We start from the raw sequence: 10,385 nt of genomic DNA, 5'->3' as shown, positions 1-10,385 counted from the left end.
AGCCACCCCGCAATTCATGGTGTCGGGGGACCACCCGTCCGTGATTTCTGAAAGCTCGGCTTAGCTGTACCTACACTCCCCTGACAACCCGGGGAACAGCTGCCGCAACCTCCGCAGCCTTCTCACGCTCCGTCTCTGCGGGACTCCCGCACCCTTTCCAGGCGCTCAGGGCCGAGCCGGGGTGTCACCTCCGGCCACGGAGAGGGGTCTCTTTCTACGGCTGTCACCGCGGAGGGGTTTCCGCTTCAGCGGCCGTGAAATCCGCATCTGGGGCCGGGCCTCCCCTGGCAGCGGCCCCCCCGCCGGTGCTTTGCTTGTGCGGCTGCGGGAGGAGCGGGCGGGGAGGGGCGGCGCGGCCCCGCAGCCGGCGCGGGCAGCCCGTCAGCGCCGGCCCGGGCGCGCAGCCTCTTCCCCTCGGCTCCGCACCGGCCGCAGGAAGGCGCAGCGGGGCGGGGACTAGAGAAAGCGGCGGAGCCTCCCCCGGGGTGGGCAGCGCAGCTCCGCCGGCCCGCGCCCCGGCGAGCGCGGCGGCTCCGGGCCATGTCGGAGGCGGAGAGCGGTGCCGCAGGTGAGGGGGGCCCCGCCGCAATGCGGGAGCGCCGCCGGCGGCGGACGCGGCGCGGCCCGCGGAGGGAAGCCATGCGGAGCCGGAGGGAGCCCCGTCCGGAGCAGGGGGAGGCGGCGGACCGTGTGCCGGCAGCGCAGGGGCGGGGCGGGGCAGGGCAGGGCCGGCGGCGCCCCGGCTCGGGGGATGCCCGGCGGGCAGGGCCGGCTGTGGCGGCGGCTCGGCGCGGAGCCCCCGCCCGCCGGGCAGCGCCGCCGCTCCTCCAGCACGTGCGGGGCCCGGGCAGCCGGTGCCGCACCGCGGGGGCGCCCAGGTGGCAGAACAATGCGGCCGCACGGCCGGGCCGGGGCGCTGCGGCGGGCGCGGCATCCCCGCCGGACGGGCCTTTGTGGCTCCGTGCTCCCCGCGCGTCGGGGACCGTCCCTTTCCCAGCGGCGGCCAGAGGGAGGAGGGCTCGGACCGGAGCTCAGGGGCTGCTGCTGACATAGAGGCAGCAGCCCTGAATAGCGAGAAGCCTGATGCGCTGGAAAAGAAAGAGCTGGCAGCCGGGTGGGAGAGACAGCGCTGTCTGCGCTGAGCGCCTGAGCATCCTGGCGCAGCCCCGGGGACCAGGGAGCTCCCGGCGAGGTGTAGGGGTGGGGGAAATCCCCCACCGGAGCCGTTTTACCACATTAAGGGGGCCACATGTCTCCGGTTCTGCGAACTTGTCTCTAGCTGAGCTGAATCTTGTTTTGCCTGAAAGAGGGATCCTGTGGTTTGATCCCTTTGGGGTTTCGCTGTGCCTGATAAAAACAGCACAGCCTTTGCAGGACGGGGTGGTCTCTCCTTGTGTGGGAACGGAGCTGCGGGAGGGAAGAGGGTTCCTAGGATACAAATGATATGGGTGAATAACCCTAAGGGAAATGCAGACTCAGCCTGATTGCGGTCGATCTCTCCATGCCTTCTTCCTCACTGTGCTGCAAAGGCTTGAGGAAGCTGTAATGCTGAGCCAAGGTTGCTGGCAGAAATGTGTGGGAAACTTAAAAGGTCGAGGTTCATTATAGTAGGATTCAGGGAACATTTTGAATGACACAACTCGATTTCAGTGCAAGTGGAATAAAAGGGTCATAAAGTATTCATTAAAAAAAACCCCAAACTAAACCAGAAAACACTACTTAGAAACTAGTTGAATCTTCAAGATGCTCTACTGAGTTCTTCCCTCTCCCCGCATCTGAATGTTCTCTCAGTGCCTTCTAAATGAAGTCTCTAATGTGTGTTTTGTTTGAAGTAACCTGTAACAATTTTCTAGCACGCAGCTGACAAAGGGAAGAGTAGACTGACAGATTCATTTGTCTTTCTGATGTCAGGGTATCACGTTTTGTTTTCTGCCAAGTCACAAGGTTGGTGCAATGCAATACTGGAATGAAGTAACTTGTGATATAGGGGGAATCTGTGCAGGAGGGATTTGGTTAGAAGACAGAAGACCAGGTAGTAAAGCAATGATTTGTGATGCCAGGAATCTTTATGTTCTTTCCATGCACTGGAATGCTGAGGCTGTCAGAGGGAAAAAAGGCTTCAGGGATAAACCGTGATTTAGTGTGTGTTATATTGACAGTACTGAAGCTGCAGCCACTTCTTGCAGCACAGTACAATGCGTAAAAGAAATGTCTGTTTGTAAAATAGCTGAATGCTGTATGCAGTGCCTGCCCATCATCCTTATAGCTTCACTTAGCACAGCACTGCGGTAGCTGCAGCCTGCTTAGTGAAATTGTTCATACCCAGGAGCTATTGCATGGAAAGCTTCTAATTATACTGATTTTTGGCATTTTTAACACCTTTGCCTTGTAATTGGGTAATGCTGGTTGAGCTGACAAGTTTTCCTTTATGATAGGCACCCAGTAAGCTTTCAGTGTGAATGTTTGGTTCATTCCCATGGGGACAGCAGTTGGTGTTCAACAGATCTGCCCTGCTCTGTACCTGCAAAGTCTCCCCAAAGCTTCAGTCAGCTGAAGAGAGGCCCCAAGAGGTCTGTTCTGTCCAGAGGCATTTTCAGCTGATGCATTTCTGGGTAAAGGGGCTTTATCCTGGTCTGCAGGGAGTGACCAGGATTTCTGTCAAATACAACTGTCACCAGGAGCTGGAAAAGGATGCTGCAGCCTTGGATGTCAGCTCAAGTTAAAGCAGCCTCTGGGAGGCCAGTTCTGTGCAGCAAGACCAGAATGCTGCCTCAGCTATGAAAGACCTGATCCCATCATGAACATATCCAGGTTTAGGATATGTTTTGCTTTCTAACTGTGTCACTGGTGGTTGGGGTTATATGGGACTTGACTGGTGTCTCATCTTGTGCTCTTTTCTGCCAAGTGCTTCTTTTGTTGGCTGAGTTGATGTGACCTGCCGTGGCCGACTTCTCCCACTTTTGTGGCAATGCTGTTGAAATTTTTTAAGCCCCTTCTGGACATCATATATGCTGTTGCAATTAAGTCTGGATTTATTTTCCCTTTGAAGTTACAGATCTGGTCAAATATTTTAAAATTCCCAGTTATTCTTCTAAACTGTTCCAGGAGATTAATTCCTTTTTGCTCCCCTCTACTATGATTTCACCAGTTCTCGCTATAAATGCACAAAACAACCATTCCTTTCTTAAAAAAAAAAAAAAAAATCTTAAGAATATACTTGTAACTTTAAAACTATAATATTAAAAGATCCCATTGTGTCAGTTTTCTGTACCTGAATTGGTTCTGCCTTTTGACGATGTGTCAGATGGGATTTCACAAGTATTTGACTTCAAAGAGCACACCATTTATGATTTTAGAAACTTCTCCCTGTGGCTGTTTTAGTCTGTGGGCATTGCAAAGAAGCAAATTGGCTTTTTTGGATATTTAAAAAAGCTGTGCTGGCTCCCAGTAAATGATAATGGAAAATGTGAAAGGAATAAAAAACAGTGCATGCAAACAATGCACGCAAACACTGCTACTTTCAATTAGGAGAAGGAGAACAGTTGTGACCTTAATTTGGTATGAAGCAACATGACCTTTTTAGGGACTTTGCATCTGTTCCTTTTTTTTTTTTTATTTTCCTTAAGTGAACCAGCCGTTGATATTTTCCTTGTGCAGCTTTAGTGAAATCTTTGTCTATCCATAGATGGCTTTTTACATAATTACTCAGCTTCTGTATGGCACTTGTCACATTTTTATTAAACAGCCTGGCTGGTTGAAAACAAGGATGGGTGAAGCTCCAGGTTGCATCAAGCTGTTGTTTCTGCAGTGGAGAGAGAGTTGCCAGGAGGACTTGGAGCCCGTTTCAGGGATGAGCTCTGAAGTCCATCAGCCATGGCTGTAAATGGTACACTTGCTCCACAGATGTTCCACTGCAGAGTGTGCAGCTGTTTGGTGCTGTAAGGTCACAGATGTTGGTGTTGCACTGAGGGAATGCTGCTGCCAAGGCTGTGCCCTGGTGATCTGAAATGCCTGTGACAGATCTGCAGGCTTCATCTGCCTCACTGTGACAAGTGTCCTGGCTCCTGGGTCATTACATCCAATCTGCCTTTTCTCAGTGACCAGGCACATTTTTGATATTGAAAGAACATTCCATAGCTCTCATTATTCAAAGTGTGTCAGCTTTGACCCTTGTGCCGTGCTGTTAAGAATCATAGTGATATGCATTTAAAATAAACAAATGCAAGTTTAAAATTTTGCCATGGCCGCTATTAAAACAGCGACTTTGCAGTGTTTTAAAATTAGCATGGCAGTGGTGATCTGTGTCAGTAATCAGTATTAAAACAGGAAATTCCTTCGAAGGCTGTCTCAGAGGGATTTGAGAAACGTTTTCATGTAAATGAAGAGGAAAATGCAGTCAGTTCTAAGAAATAAGCAAATAAATAAACGAAACTCCTCAGAGTATGATGGCCAGAAAGCCTAGAATGCCTTTGTTCTCCACTCAGGACTGCATGAGCATGTGTCAAGGACACCAGAGTGGCTTTGTGAGCTGTGTTGGTGCTCCCTGGCTCCCTGCTCTCCACTGCCCTGTGGATCACTGGTGCTCCCTGGCCCAGATCAGGAGCTCTGTTACAGATTTGCAGGCTCTGGGCACATGAATCGGTTCCAAGGGCACCTAAATTTGCAAGGATATGAGACCTGGAGAGGATTTTGCTTTTAGCTTTTAACTCAACACTCAGGCTGTGCTTTGCAGGAATATTGAGAGAGATTTCTGGTAATCATTACCAGCTGGAGTTCAGAAAAGTCTGGATGTGAATGTAGTTCAATAATAGCAGTTCCATTTTGTCTGAGGGAGTTAATCCATATTCTCTCTCTGAAGAAAATCAGTTCCTATTACAGAAGATTGCCCAACCTACACTAGTTTCCTTGGGGAAGGAAGCAGAGAGAAATCACTCTCTGTTTGCTACTTCCTTCTCCCAGAGGGAATGATCTGGGAACAAAACTTCAATTTGTCCATTTCTGGATACATCCCTAGTTCTCAGTGTTATTCAGGATCATTCTCTAGGGTTGAAGCAGTTTCTCTCAAAGGGTTTTACAGTCCTGAGTACTCCATGTCCACCTGTCCCTATCAGGTTCTGTGCATTTGTATCCATGCTTTCTTTTTTTTTCCTGTTCCCTGTGAGGTTGGGAGAGTGGATATTTGGATGTGTCTTTCCCCATTACAGGGATTGGGATATTTTTCTCTCTCAAGAGATAATAACAGCATTAAAATAACAGTTCTTAGTGCATCCTTGCCTCCTCCTTTTGTCATTGTTTGGGAAATGTGACCATTTGGTGGTTTTCGTCATCATATGAGGACTCTTGATGCCTTCTCTATGATTAAAGATCAAACTACCTGTGGCGAACCACAGGGCTGACTGGCAACTAGCCCCATCCCCTGGTGCCAAACAGATCCAACAAATATAACATCTATTTCTCAAGTTTCCATGGATACCTGAGTGGAGCACTGGCAGTAATCAGAACGGCAGGGCATGCCATTTACAAAAGCGTTCAGTACCGTCACTATGGAAGGGCTGCATTCAGAAATCAACCTTTTGTAGGAGCTCTCTGGCTTACTCAGCTACGCTCCTGTTATGATTTTAGCCACGGGAACTCCTTTGAAGGTTGTGCCAGGGGCTTGTCACTGTGACAGTGTAAATTTGCCGTTCGTTTTCTGGCTGGTCACTGTGGCCTCTGTGGATGCACTGTCACGGCGCTTGAACGTAACCCTGATGGATGTTAGTATAAAAACCTCTGGAAGTGGATTTTGGTTGGTGAACCCGTGATTTTAGGATCTACTCTACAAATACTAATCAGGTAATTTCTTCTTATAAGGTATTTTTTCTTTAAGCTTTCCTTTAAGCCGGTAACTGTGTGTTTTCAAGGCCATCAAATAAAAAAAAAAGAAAATCTGGTTTTTGATATAACTATGAAAATGTTGCTTTGAAGTTAAATCAATAGCCATAGACTATGGTTTCATAGATGACTTTGCTAACGACTTGTCAAACGTGATACCAATTTTTGCAGTTTTGTTGCAGTTACTATTCTTTTATTTTTCCATATTTGGACAAAATTGGATTTAATAGGCTTGAAGAATATTTAGGGATCACTCACGCTGACTACTATAAATAATGGCCATTCTAGTTTGGCTTTTCTTTTTACCCTGCCCCCTGCTTATCTGTTTGGTTTTTTTTTTCCCCTGTGAATTGATGAGAGTGGTTGGTTTTCTCTTGTCAAGACTCTATAAATGTGTGAATCATGTTAAGCCTTCCAGAAGATTGTCAAAATGAAGACAAACATATTCAAATTTTTTCCCAATTCATGTTCTGAGAAAAAGGTGTCACTACATTCATCCAGCTTGATGCATTGTGAGATACTGTTTGAATCTAGGAATGCTTGAAAGCTAAATAATCCCCCTTCTAAGTAAACAAATGCCCCCAAAATGTACTTCTTCCTGTGTGCTGGATGCACAGTCTGAAAAGCTGAACAGTGGTTCTTGTTCTTCTAGTGATATCCCTTTGAATATCTTGATTGAGAAGGGTAGGATTGCGTTCTTTTCAGGATACAATTGCGTCTTGAGATGGTTCTTAAATAGAAACTTGTAGTAAAACGGGTTTGTAACTATAATAATTTGATCTTGTTTTTTAAAATGAAAAAACAATGAGCAGTTTGAGCTGGGAAATGGTGTTTTTGTCAAAGACAGTCATGAACATCACAAATATTCTCTTTTATGAGTATGGTCCTGGAAATTAGAGCATAGTCTTAGTAGTGCCATTCCTGACAACATTGCAGAGGAGGTAGATGAGGACAGACATGATGATAAAGGAGAAGCAGCAGGAAGCCTTTTCCAGGAAGGCATCTTTTCACAGGACCTAAGTTCTGTACACCTTGTGTTTTGTTTTCTGTTCTTTATGTGTTCCCAGAAGCAATGAGGGAGGAGGCAGAGATACAGGCAGACAGAGGAGGTGAGAGATAACAGGCAGACAGTGCTTGCTCAGAGGCAAATAGTGCAAAGAAGTGTGAAGGAAGCAAGTTGAAAGGAGAGCTTGTTGAAAAAAAGTTTAGTCAGCATGCACTGAAGGTGTCTCTTACAGAACTGTATTGAGGAGTATTTAGGAAGATCACAGAAAATTGTCTTTTACCACTCTGAGCTGCCAAATTTGTTGTTAACCCACCTTTATCACAACATTGTGGTAGCCTGCCTTTTGCAACAGATAAAGCAGGATCAGAGTTGTCTCTCCTGGCAGTAGTGCATGGCTATGGAAGAGCTGGAATGTGGGAAGAGAGGGATCACTTGCAGGGCACTGCTGGTGAGTTCCCCTAACCCCAAGCTCTGGTGCATGAGCAGGTTTTGAGAACACTGGAATTGCATCAGGGGAAGGAGATGGGAGGGAAAAGGGAGCTGACTGATCACAGAGGCTGGAAAACTCTCAGGTCATTCAGGGTGAAGCTGGATTTGAGACCGTACGGAGTAGATGGTGAAAGGGTTTGAGTAGAAGGTAGCTTAGGGCAGATGTAGCTGTTGGTGAGGACGTGCTGGGGCATTACAGACCCGGTGTACAGGGAAGTGTGATTGCTCAGCTTCAGTCCGTCTTACCAAGCATTAATGAGGTCAGATCAAATGTAGGTAGTTTAGCCTATGTCCTGTCAAATAGAGGAGAAGTGAACATAACCCGTGTGTCGTTTTCAGAAGGTTATTGCGAGTTCTTGCGTGTTTCTTTCATCTCAGATTAGGTTCACAGAAAATTGGTGGCGTCTTTTGGTCTCCCTTTGCTGCTGAGGCTCAGGGAAGTGAATATTGTCCACAGAGTGAGTGGTGGGATGAAACTGGGGTCGGTTTTTGATACTCTTTAACAATAATGGTAAAATCTTAAAATTACCCTAGAAAGCATTCATGCGTTCGTAGCGTAGTCAAAATGTAATTCCTCTAGTCAAAGCATAATCGTGATGGGAGACAATATAAAAGCAATAAATGGAAAAGGTCAAAGTTGTAATGAAAAACATGCCTTATTTTTAAAGTTCTATGCAAAGGATCGGGAGTTGCTTTTATTTTTTAACTTAGGAAATCCTTGTGCTCTAATTGGTATCAGTGCAATGAATTCCAGTTCTTTGGGGGGCCAGATATTATGAAAGGGTATCAGGAAACTTGGATTTGTATCAGAGATTAGCTATGGCCGTATTCATGGAAGAGAAGTGTATTGCAGTCTTCAGCAAACCAGCTGGATGCCTAGTGGCATTTTAAAACAAAGAACTCTAATTCCATTGATGGTCGTAACAGTGGTGCCATTGGTTTCAGTAGAAACAGAAAGTTCTTACTTCTGATTTGAAATATGGGATCTTTTTATTATGCATAAGAATATTTCAAGTGGATTTTTTTTTTGTGTTTGCTTCTCTCCATCCTTTTTTTTTTATTGTTCTGTAATTGTTTTAAAAGGCCATCTTTGTATTTTCAGTAAAATGCTCTAGGTTGTCACGTTACATTTGGAAGCTCTGGCATTTCGTGCTTAATGCAAAGGAAAATCTCAGCAACAGGAAAAGCTGAATAAGGTTTTCTTCATCAGTGCAGCAGTTGCCAGCTAGTAGCAGTGTGGTAAAACCCTTCTTTTCTTGTGCAAACATCATTAGGAAGGTTTGCTTGTGTCAAAATTATTTTGATGCTCAAAGGGTTATTATCTTTTGAATGAAATATTATGGGTTCATTCCATTCTTTTATTGCCTGATGGCTACTCGATACCCATGTTTAGTTCAGTACATCCTTCTTTTTCCTTTTTCCCTTCTTTTTTCCTAAATTTTAAATCCAGATATCGTACCTGAATGGGAAGGAAAGAATTTGGCTAAGATTTTGGTATTAACAGCAACCTGACTGAGAGCAGGGCAGCATAAATACACATAGCAGCAGTCACCTTTACCACATGCTGGATGGCTGGAAATTCCAGAAGAATGGCCACGAGATATTGTGCAAGCGTTTGACTTGTGAAGTGTTCAGCGTCTTCGTGGTGAATTCAGTTAACATGGATTTATTGGAGCCACAAAGATCAGCTGCCGTAGTGACATTTTTAGTAGGTCTAATGCATCCCAACTTCCCCGTGCACCTGGTTCATCAGCCTACAAATAGCTGAGCACTGGGATGATTTCGCACTTGGAATGGTTAATGTGCATTATAGAAATCAAAAAGAGTTATTTCAACTTTCCTTTTGAGCCAGGTTGGTGTCCTGCAGCTGCTCTCAGCTGGGAATTTGGGAGAGCCTGGAAAAAGCTGTGCTGGGACCCAGTGGTGTCTTTATTGTGTGAGCACTTATTAAAATACTGGAACTATGATCTGAAGTGGGGAATGGTGTTGATCCTCTTGTTGAATCAGAAAATTGTGGGAAGAGTTCGTGTTGGGTTTGTGACCACTCTGTTGGGATAGAAATATAAATTGTGTTGATTGGGATATAACACACACTGGTGTTCAGGGATGTTCTTACAGAGGTGCTATCATGGTGATGCTCCTTTGTTATTCTCTGATTTGTGAAATAGCTGTAGGAGAGAGAGCCAGTCACATGGGAGTGAGGTCTGAGAAGGTTTGGAAAGTGCAGCTTCTCTGGTGAAGCTTTTGCTTTTGTAGCCATCACTCTAAAGTAGTGCAGAATGTTCCTGAAATGGTTTCTGATGGCAGACTTGGGACTTAAATCCTTACTTCTTCTTTTTTAAAAAGTTGTTTCTTTTCCATACCTAGAACTGGTGACATGAGGCACGTTCAGAGATGTCCCACCTTCCCTGGTGTGACAGCATTTCTGGGTGTTATGCTGCAAAAAAACCCCTGATTCCCAGGTTCCTGATTTACTTGTCCTGATAAATTCTGACTGGAGACAAAGCCCACTGTAGCTTATCCATTGTTTATGGCACTTGGGTTGCAGAGAACCTTCTGTTAGACAGAATCCACTGCTCTGGCATCTGCTTCACTGGAGAAATGAACAAGTTCCATAATATGTGAAGCAGAAAATTTTACTGATGCCTTATGCAGTCGAATTATGAACAGATGAAATATTTAATAGAAAAGAGAAGATTTTGTGTGGCAGCTGAACTTTGTTTGAGTGCCACGTCAGTGGTTTGTGACTGGGAGGTCCAGCAGTCACCCTTCTATAGGCTGCTGGCTTGAAACTGATTATCTGGGACTGTATTGCTCCAGGTCTGGCTTTTTTAGTGGTTCCCTAAAGTTCATTTATCCAGTCCTGAATAGGAATGTGTGGCAGGGGCTCTCAAATATTCAGAGCAGAGTGATGGTCTTCCAGCTGCCCTTAACTGATCTTTCTAATTAAATAATGAGCTTGGTCCTGCTCTCCAGATCTATCAGAAAATCAGATTCAGCAGAACACGAAGTCAGT

The 10,385-nt window shown here is 45.8% G+C and overlaps 1 protein-coding gene across 3 annotated transcripts in view; it reads left to right on the top strand.

The window, feature by feature from the left end:
• Window positions 1-489: 489 nt before the first annotated feature.
• HSPA12A (heat shock protein family A (Hsp70) member 12A) overlaps window positions 490-10,385 on the top strand; it is a 52,902-nt gene continuing 43,006 nt past the window's right edge. The window contains exon 1 of one of the 3 annotated variants that reach the window (XM_040071087.2): window positions 490-568. The gene's annotated coding sequence lies outside the window, so the exon portion shown is untranslated. Of the gene's footprint in view, window positions 569-5,816; window positions 5,836-7,309; window positions 7,329-10,385 lie in introns of those variants that run through there. The other 2 variants (XM_040071089.2, XM_040071088.2) reach the window with 2 other exon arrangements.

Source organism: Hirundo rustica, chromosome 8 (genome assembly GCF_015227805.2).
Source record: "Hirundo rustica isolate bHirRus1 chromosome 8, bHirRus1.pri.v3, whole genome shotgun sequence".
Classification (NCBI taxonomy): Eukaryota; Metazoa; Chordata; class Aves; order Passeriformes; family Hirundinidae; genus Hirundo; species Hirundo rustica.
The sequence above is the reverse complement of the archived record's forward strand: the minus strand, read 5'-3'. Positions and strand labels throughout refer to the sequence as shown.